At 54.5% G+C, this 13,521-nt stretch overlaps 1 protein-coding gene across 7 annotated transcripts in view; it reads right to left on the bottom strand.

The window, feature by feature from the left end:
• The window catches only part of SEMA4D (semaphorin 4D), a 173,643-nt gene that overhangs the window by 124,232 nt on the left and 35,890 nt on the right, over positions 1-13,521 (bottom strand). The window contains exon 2 of one of the 7 annotated variants that reach the window (XM_043514747.1): positions 889-974. The exons of the other annotated variants lie outside the window; for them this stretch is intronic. The gene's annotated coding sequence lies outside the window, so the exon portion shown is untranslated. The remainder of the gene's footprint in view (positions 1-888; positions 975-13,521) is intronic. 7 annotated transcript variants of the gene reach the window in all.

The following is a 13,521-nucleotide window of genomic DNA, read 5'->3' as shown; positions in this document are numbered from 1 at the left end:
CTTATACTCAAATAAATTTGTTAGTCTCTAAGTGCCACAAGTACTTTTCTTTTTGCGGATACAGACTAACACAGCTGTTACTCTGAAGCCTGTGATACAAGAGTGACTGAAGCATGATGTAAGCATATCTATGAACAAAGGATAAGTCAGGATTTGAAACCTGGATACAGAGGTGAAGGTTAAATACTTTTTGTTGAATTATATTAATAAACCAGGTCCCAGAGGAGAAGGCTCTCACTTTTTACACAAGTCACGAGGCACTGATCAAAAGAAGGGAAACTGAGGCACAGAAGCATACCCAAACAGAGAGGACACAGTGACCTTGTGGCAACATCAAGAGGCATAATTGAAAGAAGAATGATTTTTAAAACAGAGCATCAGGTTACCACCATATCAGCTTAAAGCAAACTGATTATAAAATATCTCAGTCTCTAAAAATCTGCATTTTGCAATTTTCAATAATATGTATAATTATCAAGAAGCTGGGACAAATATTCTCAAAGTACTCAGATGGAGCATTAAGCAAAATAATTCAATCTCTATTTAAAATAAGTCAGCCCACCCAGTTACCAAGTGCTTTAGTACACCACACAAACCATGGGCATTACCAACTGGGAATATACAAGTCTCAAAGAAAAAAGGAAAAAAAAGCCTCCGGCGGCAGTGTAATATATGAGTAAGTGAGGATGACAAATTAGTAGACAGACATTAGCTTCAGACAGTCAGATAAGAGTCATTCCTGTCTGCACATTTCCCGCTACTCATTGCATAGGATTCATAACATTAAATTGTGAAACCCTTTTTTGCAAAAATCTGTTGTGAACAAATATAAGTTTTCTCAAGAGAGAAGTCTGACATATCCTTTGCAGGGAAGGTTTCATTACTTACCTGTTAATTTAGTTTCTCTAAATTGTTCCAGATTCTAAGGTTTTGTTTCTCTCTACCACCTGCTGATAACCCTAGAATATGAAGAGCTAAAAGAGAATGATAGAGAAAAAAGGGAATTTTTAGTATCTCAAGATTTAACAGCACATTTTTTAGATCACTATATTTACTGACCAAAGCTACCTCTGAAACACAAGCTTGTTTGTATGTCATTGTTTGTATTTTTGTTGTTGTTGCTGACTGAATTTAAGGGTTGACCTAATAGAAAAGCGTAGTAAAAGTTAACAGCTGCATTCATATTTTGATCTGGGAACCATACACAAGTGGAAAAAATGAAATATTTTGAATTAGACAGTTGAGACTACGCAGTTCAAATTTCAAGTTAAATTATTCAAAACATTTGTACATTTTTTTTTGAATTCTGTTTCCCCTGCACTGTGTGGGTGTGCAGTATCATCAGCACTGACCACATGCATTAACATTAACATGATGACAAATATAAAATATTAAAATTTTCTAATAGGTTCTCATTGCAAGGAAAGAAAAAGTCTTTTCGTAACATTGTAGAAGGTTCTGATAGCCCCTAAAATACAATTTTTAGCCTTGCAAATTCCTCTAGCTAGAAGGCTAAATGACTAAAATAGAGTTAATGTTAGCATCACAGCTGCAAAGGGTGAGCTCCAGCACCACACTGATAACGGAGGTGTACTCAAATTAAAAACATTTAAAAATAGAAATACATATACTGGTTATTCAATATCTATCTATAGTACAGTATGAGCAAATGCATCAACTTGCTACAATAACCACACATCCAAATAATATATTCTAAGCACAACCATAGCTAAGAGAAGGCTTTTCCACTTAACCTTTTAAAGCAAATGCTTAGGTGTGATGTTATTGACACGAACTGTGACCACATAGACCATTGTTGCAACCAGTGTCATATAGTGGCACCAAATCTTGTACAGGGGAGGTCAAGTGAAGTGTCTATGACAAAGTTATGATTTGCTAATTATGATTATGCTATCTGTATGCATGTATCATTTTTGTATTTAAAGTTATAAGTACTGGCTCTATTTACTGAATGCTATACTGTGTGGTCATGTAAAATAAAAAGAAATGCATGTATAAAAGCCTCAGCTCAGCAAAGAATTTAAGCACATGCTTAAGTGCATTCATATTTAGCAAAGCACTTAAACCCATGCTACACTTTAAGCAAATGTTTAAAGTACTCTGTTGAAGAGGGATGGACTTCTGAATAGAGACAATAGTACACAGATGAAAAGTAAAAGGAGGAAAAAGATCTCAGTCCAACACATGCACAAAGATAAAGTCAGAGTGCTTTACAATAGGCTGTAGTTTGGAGGACTGAATCAATTTATAGTTTATGTGAAGAATCCAAGTTAGTGTAACAGATCCTAAATCTATTAAACAGATTAAACAACTCTATTTTAGTAGCTACCCTTTCCTATTTGCATATTGACTCAACTTTACTGAAACCATTTAAGTGAGGGTGAAAGCAGTACACAGGTTCTCTTCAGTGCGGCCCAAATTATATGATGCTTTTACAAGACATGGACCTAGTGCTGTCTCTTGAATTATTTATTGTGCCAGATCTAACATAATAGATAAAGCAGTTTCCTATGACTTTCAATACATGCAGATGCCTAAAACTTAATTTCCCTCATATAACTTATGCTGTATAGCTGTTCTCACATATCTTTTTCACACAGATGTAACCAAAAAGTCTCCCTCGCCTCTAGGCAATGTAGAGATTTGTTATCAAGTAGTAAGTCCTCTGAGACAAGAATGACAGCTCTGTGGAGGCCTGCTGCACATAAATCCCTATAAAGCCCAAACTGGATTTAGGATCAATACTATATTCTTTAAAGCAAAACAAATCTGGGCAAAGTACAATCTGCATAAAAAGGCATCTGCAATACATATATGCTCCTCACGTTATAACTGTAAAATATGGTGCAGCATAACACTAGATTAATTTCTATTTAGCCAACTGTAGAAACAGAACATTTTTTATTTTATGTCTGATCTCAGCTTTGCACAGTAAATCAATCATTAACTAAACAATTAGCTATGCAATCCAGAAAACCCTTTTGAATGGGATTGACTGCATTTCTGCTGGGGGAGGAAGAGAAATGTTAAAATATTTTCTTTGTCCTTGCCTTATATTTTTCCCATATCACAGTTAACATCTTTCTGGCTGATAATGATTGTCTGGGACTCCCTTTGGAGATAGTCATCCTCACTCACTAATCAACGGAACGATGGTTGAGTGATATAAGGCACTTCCAACTGCTCCCTGGGGGGTAAGCCCAGTGCCTCAGCAACACAGCACTATCTGTCAAGAATTAAAATGAACTTTTAAACACTGTATTCACATCTATGAAGAAAGAGTCCAATATTTCAATAAGCCAAAAATAATAAAGCTATATTCATTAGACTACTCACAATTAAGACTTTTACATTTGTAAGTAATTTATTCCAAAGAATAAATAGTCTGATCCATATAAAAGATCAGAGAAAAGTACTTGGAAAACAAAAAAAAGAATGCCATTTCATGAAGATATGAAGAAATATGCACACACATTCATGACACTATTGATGACAGCAAAACATGTAGGAAAATGGACTGGCCTTCCATCGGGATAACAAGACAAAACAGTTACAAGCTCAGATACCAGTGATACCAGACACCAGTAAAACTAGAACAGATTTATAAAATGAGACCCAATTTACAATGAAGGACGTAAAAACATAAAATGACATTCCTATATACATGGTGAAAGTACTTCATAAAACAATTCTGGATAGATATTTGCTGGCTAACTGAGGAAAAAAAAAACAGGCAAGTTGTTACCAGTGGACTTTATAGTACTTTTATTTATCTACCAGGAAATGGAATATCTGAATCAAAGTGACAAGAATTGATCAGCCATCTACTAATAGCAGTCAGCACATTCTATAAAGTTATTCCAGATAGAAATGCCAATATCTAGAGATTATTCTGCAGATATGTTTTGTGACAGGGCAAGGCCAGATGGCTATAGAAAAATAGTTTTATTGGGATACGGGAAGTGGGCGGGCAAAGCCTGTCCACTGCTAAAGGATCCCCCCCCAGCCTAAAAGGGGAATCCACAGGACCTAGATACCCAAAAAATTCTGGGGGACAACTAATAAAATAACAGGGACAGGAGTGCGGTCAAAGGGTCAAAAGAAGGGAACCGGACGGGGACACCGAGCAGAGAACACCGGACAGCGCCCACTGCTCCTCAAAGGCGTCAAGGGAGTCAGAGGACGCCGCCCAGAGGAACTCTGCCTGGATACGTGAATGGACCGAGGATCGGAAATAGGCCCCACAGTCACAGGAGACTCCATCGGCCAACCTCCTCACTCTGGTTTTGTAGATGGCCATTTTAGCTAGGGCCAGGAGGAGGTTGACCAGGAGATCCCGTGACTTTGTGGGGCCACGGATAGGGAGTGCATAAATGAGAAGGTGAGGGGAGAAGTGCAGCCAAAAACGTAATAAAATATTGGTGAGGAGCCAGAATAGGGGCTGCAGCCTGGCATACTCCAGGAAGACATGTGCCAGGGTATCCCTCACGCCGCAAAAGGGGCAGGTGTCTGGGATTGACGTGAACCGCGCCAAGTACACACCCATGCTCACGGCTCCGTGAAAGAGCCGCCAACCGACATCCCCGGCGGGCCTTGGGACTAAGGTGGAATATAGGCTGGCCCACCGGGGTTCCTCACCCTCCAAAGGTGGCAGGAGGTCCCGCCATTTTGTATCGGGGCGGGACACGAGGGTGCGGGCGTGAAGGGTGTGGAGCACGAGCGTGTAGAGATGTTTTCTTGGCGCGGTTTGAAAACAGACCGGCTGCATCTCGTGCAGCTGGCTTCTAGTGAAGGGATCGGTTGGGTCCATGGGGCAGGGGTCCAATTAAAAGGTCCGGCAGGCCTGGGGTAGTGGGTGGGCGGGGCGTGCCCTCGTGCAGGACCCGGTCGAGATAAACCCGAGCAGCGGGCGGCAAAGCGGCCTTCACCTCCTGAAGTATGCGTCGGGGAGTACAAGGTCTGGAAAGCCCCAAGCGCTGAGCGAAGGTTAGGGGATCCAGCCAGTCTCCCCGGGCATAGTCCAGGAGGTCTCCGACTCTTGTGACCTCTACCAGGACCAAACTCTGGCGCACCGAGCGGGACTCCACCACCTGCAAACGGAGCTGGGGGTTGTATAGCAGGGGCTCCGCGAGGAGATCTGCCCCCTCGGTGGTCGCCACGGACCTGCTCGTTGTAAAGAGTTTCCAGGTCCGGAGGAGGTCCTGGTAGAAGACCGGCAGCCCGGAGAGGTCTCGCGGAAGACCTCTCGGATGGAGATAAAGGAGCTGCCGGTTGTATCGGAGCCCTCGGAGGCGGCGCAGGAAGGAGTGCGCCAGTTTGCTCCACGCCGGACTACCTGCACCATAAAGGAGCCTCTGCAGGGTCTGGAGGCGGAAGACATGGACCTGAGTAAGCAGACTTTTAGGCCCTGCCCTCCTTCCTCCAGAGGTAGATGGAGAACCCCTGCAGGGACCCAGTGCAGTCCTGACCAAAAGAACTCCAGAATCGATGTCCGGAGGTTGGTCAGGAAAGCCGGGGCCGGGACCAGGGTGTTGAGCCGGTACCAGAGCATGGACAGGACTAGTTGATTAAGCACTAACGCTCTCCCTCGAAGGGAGAGGCACCAGAGTAGTCCTGTCCATTTCCGGAGCCGCTCTATCACCCCGCCCTCTAAAATCTGCCAGTTCTCCGGCGGAGAGGGATGCGTGGCAGAAAGGTAAACGCCCAGATAGAGCAGCGGACCCGTACTCCACTGGATGGCTTGAAGCGCGGGTGGGAGGGAGCTCGCCTGCCGCCAGTCCCCTACCACCAAGCCAGAGCTCTTGACCCAGTTGACCCGCGCAGAGGAGGCTGCTGAATAGATGGCCTGGCAAGCCTCCACCCACAACAAGTCGCCCGGGTCCTGGACCATGAGGAGCACATCATCAGCGTATGCCGACAGGACCAGCCGCAGCTCTGGCTCCCTCAGCACCAACCCTGTCAACCTTCTTTGGACGAGACAGAGGAAGGGCTCGATCGCCAGAGTGTACAGCTGGCCTGAGAGGGGGCACCCCTGCCGTACTCCTCGCCCGAAGCTGACCGGTTCGGTCAGGGTCCAGTTGAGCCTTACCAGACACTCTGCGGAAGCGTACAGCACCCGGAGAAAGTTCACAAACCTGGGTCCGAAGCCAAACGCCTGCAGAGTGCTCAGGAGACACCCGTGATCCACCCTGTCGAACGCCTTCTCCTGATCTAAGGACAGGAGGGCGAACGACAGACCATCCCTACACCCAAGTTCCAATAGGTCCCGGACCAGATATAGGTTGTCGAAGATGCTGCGGCCCGGGACGGTGTAGGTCTGGTCTGGGTGGACCACGTCCGCCAGCACGGACCCTAGCCTCAGGGAGATGGCTTTTGCCACGATTTTGTAGTCCGTGCTGAGGAGCGAGACGGGACGCCAATTTCGTAAATCGCGGAGGTCCCCCTTCTTCGGCAATAAGGCCAGCACGGCTCGCCTGCACGAAAGAGGGAGGACCCCGCTCTGCAAAGACTCGGCCCAGACGGTGACTAGGTCTGGGCCCAGGACGTCCCAGAACACGCGGTAGAACTCCACGGTCAGCCCGTCCATGCCCGGAGATTTATTGGTGGGCATGCGACGGAGGGCTTCCGAGAACTCGGCCAGAGTGAGAGGCAGCTCTAGCCGGTCTCGGTCGCCCACGCTGACCGTCGGGAGCTCCTCCCACAGCACTCTGCAAGCGTTAGGATCGGTCGGCTCCGGGGAGAAAAGGCTTGCGTAGAAGGCTCTCGCCCTCTCGCACATCTCCACCGGATCCGTGAGGGGGGTGCCATCTTCAGCCAGTAGGCAGATGATATGTTTCTTAGCCCCCATCTTTTTTTCCAGGGCATAGAAGAAGCGGGAGCCGCAATCCATCTCCCGAAGGAGACGGATGCAGGGATCGAACAAAGGCACCCCGGGCCCGATGGTCCTCGAGGCTCCGGAGCTCCTCCCGCTTCTCCCGGCACGCTCCGCAGAGGGGTGGATCCTCGGGGCTGGCGGCCAGACGCCTCTCCAGCTCTAAGACCTCCCGTTCCAACTGCTCTATCGCTGCATCCCTCCGTCGGCTGGTGCCCCGGGTGTAGTCACGGCAGAAGAGCCGGGCGCGCACCTTCCCTACGTCCCACCACCGCCGTGCCGAGGGAAAGGCACGCCGCTGCCCTCGCCAGGCCAGCCAGAACTCCCGGAAGGACGCCACGAAGCCCGCATCCTCCAGCAAGCTGTTGTTAAAATGCCAATAGGCCGGCCCCGGCCTCTCCGCACAGAGGGAGGCTGTCACGGTGGCTATGTGATGGTCAGAAAATGGGGCCGGTCGGATGCTGGAGGAGTGGGCTCGTGTAAGATGAAAGCGTGATAAATAAATGCGGTCCAACCGGGAGTGGCGCGACCGATGGGCCTCCACCCGGACAAAGGTGAACGTGGAAGTGTCATCCGGGTGGTGGTCGCGCCAGACGTCCACCAGGGAGTGGTGTTCGACTATCTCCTGGAGGACGGCGACGGCGGCCGGGCTCTTCTCGGTTCCCGAGCGGTCCCGTTCCTCAAGGGTGATGTTAAAGTCCCCTCCCAGGACCAGGCACTCCTGAGGATCCAAGGTGCCGAGGAAGGCGGATGCCTGCTGATAGAATTGCAGCCGCTCCGGGCTCGCTGCTGGGGCATAGATGTTGACGAGGTTGACTACGAGCCCCTCCATGCGGACCCGGAGGTGCAGCAGGCGACCCGGCACAGCCTCGGCGACCCCCAGCACCTCGGGCCGTAGGTCGGGGGAGAACAGGGTCGCCACTCCACCCGTATGAACTGTGAGGTGGCTAAAGTAGACCCTGTCCCCCCAATCCAGCCGCCAGCTGTCTTCGGCGGTCGGATCCGTATGGGTCTCCTGCAGGAAAACCACAGAGTACCTCCCCTCTCGAAGGAAGGAGAGCACCTGGGACCTGCGGAGACCCATCTTACAGCCACGGGTGTTCAATGTTGCAATGGTAAAGGGTGCCATGAGGAGGGCTGGGGGGGATCCTCGCCGGCAGGGATGCTCGTGGCTCCCAACGGGCCGCGCAGCAGTCCGTGACCCACCCCGTAGGTGAGTAAGGAGTCACGGAAGTGGCGGACCCGCTGGTAGGCCGCGGCGCCCTGTCTCCCGGTCCTTTTCCCCTCCCCCATGAGGGCCCTTGCGGCCCGGAGGATTTGATTAAAGTCCCCCCATCGCTGGAGGGCAAGCTGGACTTTGTTGCGGGAGCCACGGACGTCTTCTAGGAACTCCCGCAACTCCTCTCGCAGCGCATGGGGGGCTGGGGTTATGGTCTGGTTGCTTCCCGATGGGGCCCTTGGTACAGCCCCCTGGCCCAGCGGGACGGGCAGACAGGGTGCGGACCCCCGACGGGGCTCTTGATGGGTTGACCTGAATGCTGGGGCGATAGGGGGCGGCGGAGGGAGAATAGCAGCCCCTGGTGGGTCGGGACGGGCAAACACAAAGGCCATTCCCTGGGACTCATCTGTTGAAAAGGGGAAGGAGACTGTCCCAGGGGTGGCAATAATATCTCGGGAGGTGGGCGGGATAAGGGCAGGGGCAGGGGTAGAGGTGAGAGTCTGGGTCGGGAGAGGGCTCTCACTGATGCCGGGCGCAAGCTCTCTGGTGGATTTGGCAGCCACGGCATCAGGAGGTGGACTTTCTTCTGTAGGGTCCTCTCCCGGAAAGGAGGTCGAATGCTCCTCACCAGCAAGGGATGCCCCTGGTGGCTCAGGTTCCAGCCGCGTGGCACTGGCCATCGCCTCAACTGGCTCGGTGGCTCTCAGCAGGGTGCCCTCTGCAGCCGGGTTGATGGAGGAGTCCAGGGGCTCCTCGGAGGTGGGAGCAGAAGCAACGGTTACGGGGAGGGAGTATGGGGAAAAGGGGGCTGGAAAGAAGTCGCCCAGATCGAGGCCCACTGGCATAGGATCGTCCTCCCCTTGGGTGACCGGGGTCAGACCCAGGGCCTCGATCTCCTCATATATAGAGGGGAAATTGTTTTCCGCTACCCCGGGATTCTCCCCGCCGGCACCTGATGCGCCGGTTACTTCGGGGCACACTGGGGTTTCAGATGGTGCCTCGGGGGTCTTGGAGGGGAGGGACTCCTGTGGAGGGGAGATACCGCCTTCCAGTGCTGCCACGTCTTCCCCAGCCGGCTCTAGTGGATGGAACACACCCGTGGGTAGCGCGGAAGGCTCGGCATCGGTGCCCCCCTTCCTGGTCTTCCGGGGGGCCTCCGTGTCAGATGGGAGAAGCGGAGCTTGAGCCTTCCGCTTGCCCCGCTTCCCCTGGACTAGGGCCCAGCCCTCCATGGCATCATCCGGGGGCTGGCTAGCAGGGGTTGTGTCAGGGGGCAGAGGCGATGGCTCAGGGACTCGAGGGGGTAACGGTGGGGCAGCACAAGGGAGGGAAGATTCCTCTTGGGGCGGGCCCTCTCCCATGCAGGGCGGTGTCCCTGCCGCACCCTCCTCCACAGGCCTCGCCAGATTGCAAACAGTGGGGGCGGGGTTCTCCCGCTCGTCTGGGCATAGTGGGGGAGGTGCCCCTTGGGCCCGAGCGGGAGCAATGGTGGACTGGGAAGGAGGAGGGGAGGTTTCAGGCGCCGGGCAGCCAGGGGTGTCGGTGATGACGGGGCCCGTGTCCTGCCGGGGCTCGGGTGTCCTGGATGCCCCTCCTTCCCGGGCCAGGGGGCAGTCCCTCCAGACGTTCCCCATCGCCCGGCAGAGGTAGCACCGGGCCTCCCCCGTGGAATAATGCACCCTGTAAGGGGTCCCCTGGTAGGGGACTAGGAAGGACCCCTCGAGTGCCTCTCCGTCGCGCACCGCCGGCGGCAGTTGAAGCTGCACTTGCCGGCGGAAGGAGAGGACGTGACAGAGGGCGGGGTCTTTGCAGCCCAACGGGAGAGGGCTGATGACAGAGATGGGCTTCCCCAAGGCAGAAAGGGCGGGTAACAGGGCAGCATTGGGGAGAAAGGGAGGGACGGAGGTCAGGACCAGGCGGACGCCCAGGTCCTCTAGCGGCTCTAAAGGGACGAACACGCCCCCCACCGCCAGGCCCTTCTCCACCGCCTCCTGGGCGGCGGCCTCCGATGCTAGGAAGAAGACGACCTTGCCATACATTTTGGAGGCCGCCACAATGGCCGTGGGCCCCACCACCCTCACCAATGCCCGCACATAGGTCTCCACGTGGGGTGAGGCGGGCACCAGGAGGCAACGGACGCCGTGCTTCCTGGTCATGGTGGGAAAGGGGCCCCGGCCGCTATAGATGGTAGCGGAGGCGGTGGGCTGGAGAAATGATGTAGCGGCAGGCGGGGGGGCTGCCGCCACCTGGGCGTATGCTCTAGGGGCCGGGGGAGGGACACCTGCAGAGCTGGTGGAGGGAACAGCGGGGAGGGGCGCCCCAGCTGGAGATGGGGCCGGGGCATTGGGGGCAGCCCCTGCCATGGAGGGCCTGGTCTTTTTAGCGGGGCCCTTCCCCTTCTTCTTCCCCTGGCCCTTCCCGCCGGCTGGGAGGACTCCCCCCAAATCTGAGGGGGTGATAGACGTGGCAGCAGTGGAGGTCACCCCGGTGCCCGTCGCTGCTGGTGCCCCAGCGGGGGCGATGGCAGATGGTTTGGCAGCGGACGTAGAAGCTTGGGGGGGTGACAGAGGGGCAGGCGGGGGAGGGAGAGCTCGGGCTACTGGAGAGGTCTCACCCGTCTCATCCCCCGCCATCATGAGCAAGGAGGAAAGGGAGACACCAAAAGCAGGAGGGGAGAGGGGAAGCAGGTCGACCACTCCTCCCCGCTAGGCTGCAGGCAGGGGAGGAGAGCGCCAAAAGGGGTGGGCTGGACGGGGGGCAATCAGGGGTTGGGGTCAGTCACCGACACAAGGTGGAAATTCCGGCTCCTCTTGGTGCACTACGGGGGGGGGGGGGGGGGATTCAACAACATCGAAGGTGCAGTGAAGAGGGTTGCAACTAAAAAAGGGAATTGCACAAGCGCATGGGAGGGGGCATGGGCACACGGAGCGAGGGGCTAAGCGGTCTGGGGGTAGAACAGGGAAACCAAGGGGCTAGCTTCAGAGGCTGGGGCGGGGCAAACAAACAAAGGCTGCAGAAGGAAATGGGCAGGGCAGGCAAACAAACTGAAGCTAGTAAGGGGGGCTGGAGCAAAAGAGGAGGCAAAGCAAGTGGCAAATGGGGCAGGTAGTAAAGGGCAAAGCTGGGGGTTAGGCAGTCCGGGGGGGCACATGTGCCCAAGTGCACTTGCACAAGTCTTTTTTAGCTGGCTGCTGCTTCTGGCCCAAAGGGTGGAAATAGGGCGTGGCAAGCCAAGCAAGCAGCTGAGTCCAGAGGCAGGAGCTGAGGCAGATGGTATACAGCCAGTGGGGGTGGTGGAGGGGGCAGCTGTGGTGGTAATAGTGGTGGGGGTTGGGGGGGACACACAGATGGATCGGGGGGCAGCTCCACGCCACACCCCCGGTGTCCCTACAAACACAGTCAAAACCCCCACCGCAAGAGCACAGTTTGGAAATTACTCAGTCTTAGGGCCCCCTCCACGGTGGTCTGCAAAGTCTCTAGGTGCTGCCCCACTGGCAGATGATCCTCTTCTTCTCCTCCTCGGGCTTCAGCAGCTCCAGGCAGCGGCCTCTGCAGCAGCAGCAGCTCCAGGAGCTCCAGGTGGTGGTCCAGGCAGGCAGAATGGACCCCTCTCAGGTGGTGGTGGTGGTGGTGGTGGTGTCCACAACAGCAGTGGCTGGGGTCCCTCACTCCTCCTCTCTGGGGAGTGGGCTAGCAGCCCCCCCCCCCCGGGCTGCAGTTGGAGCAGTAGCAGCACCCAAGTGTGTGGGGTCCAGCAACCAGGTAGCAGAGAACGGGGGGTGTCTGGCCCAGCCATGGGAGCAGCTGGAGCAGCAGGGAGAGCTTAGGGCCTAGCAGCAGCAGGAGTAGCAGCTTCCCATCTCCCTCGAAGCTAGAAGGCTATGGGAGAGCAGTCTTATTGGGATCCGGGAAGTGGGCGGGCGAAGCCCGTCCACTGCTAAAGGGTCCCCCCCAGCCTAAAAGGGGGATCCACAGGACCTAGATACCCAAATAATTCCGGGGGACAACTAATAAAAGAACAGGGACAGGAGTGCGGTCAAAGGGTCAAAAGAAGGGAACCGGACGGGGACACCGAGCAGAGAACCCCGGACAGAGCCCACTGCTCCTCAAAGGCGTCAAGGGAGTCAGAGGACGCCGCCCAGAGGAACTCTGCCCGGATACGTGAACGGACCGAGGATCGGAAATAGGCCCCACAGTCACAGGAGACTCCATCGGCCAACCTCCTCACTCTGGTTTTGTAGATGGCCATTTTAGCTAGGGCCAGGAGGAGGTTGACCAGGAGATCCCGGGGCTTTGTGGGGCCACGGATAGGGAGTGCATAAATGAGAAGGTGAGGGGAGAAGTGCAACCAAAAACGTAATAAGATATTGGTGAGGAGCCGGAATAGGGGCTGCAGCCTGGCACACTCCAGGTAGACATGTGCCAGGGTATCCCTCACGCCGCAAAAGGGGCAGGTGTCTGGGATTGTGGTGAACCGCGCCAAGTACACGCCCGTGCTCACGGCTCCGTGAAGGAGCCGCCAACTGACATCCCCGGCGGGCTTTGGGACTAAGATGGAATATAGGCTGGCCCACCGGGGCTCTTCACCCTCCAAAGGTGGCAGGAGGTCCCGCCATTTTGTATCGGGGCGGGACACGAGGGTGCGGGCGTGAAGGGTGTGGAGCACGAGCGTGTAGAGATGTTTTCTTGGCGCGGTTTGAAAACAGACCGGCTGCATCTCGTGCAGCCGGCTTCTAGTGAAGGGGTGAAGGGATCGGTTGGGTCCACGGGGGAGGGGTCCAATTAAAAGGTCCGGCGGGCCTGGGGTAGTGGGTGGGCGGGGCGTGCCCTCGTGCAGGACCCGGTCGAGATAAACCCGAGCAGCGGGCGGCAAAGCGGCCTTCACCTCCTGAAGTATGCATCGGGGAGTACAAGGTCTGGAAAGCCCCATGCGCTGAGCGAGGGTTAGGGGATCCAGCCAGTCTCCCCGGTCATAGTCCAGGAGGTCTCCGATTCTTGTGACCTCTGCCAGGACCAACCTCTGGCGCACCGAGCGGGACTCCGCCACCTGCAAACGGAGCTGGGGGTTGTGTAGCAGGGGCTCCGCGAGGAGATCTGCCCCCTCGGTGGCCGCCACGGACCTGCTCGTTGTAAAGAGTTTCCAGGTCCGGAGGAGGTCCTGGTAGAAGACCGGCAGCCCGGAGAGGTCTCGCGGAAGACCTCTCGGATGGAGATAAAGGAGCTGCCGGTCGTATCGGAGCCCTCGGAAGCGGCGCAGGAAGGCGTGCGCCAGTATGCTCCACGCCGGACTACCTGCACCATAAAGGAGCCTCTGCAGGGTCTGGAGGCGGAAGACATGGACCTGAGTAAGCAGACATTTGAGGCCCTGCCCTCCCTCCTCCACAGGTAGATGGAGAACCCCTGCAGGGAC

Source organism: Dermochelys coriacea, chromosome 5, assembly GCF_009764565.3.
Source record: "Dermochelys coriacea isolate rDerCor1 chromosome 5, rDerCor1.pri.v4, whole genome shotgun sequence".
In the NCBI taxonomy this organism is placed as follows: domain Eukaryota; kingdom Metazoa; phylum Chordata; order Testudines; family Dermochelyidae; genus Dermochelys; species Dermochelys coriacea.
This window is presented reverse-complemented; position numbering and strand designations above follow the sequence as displayed.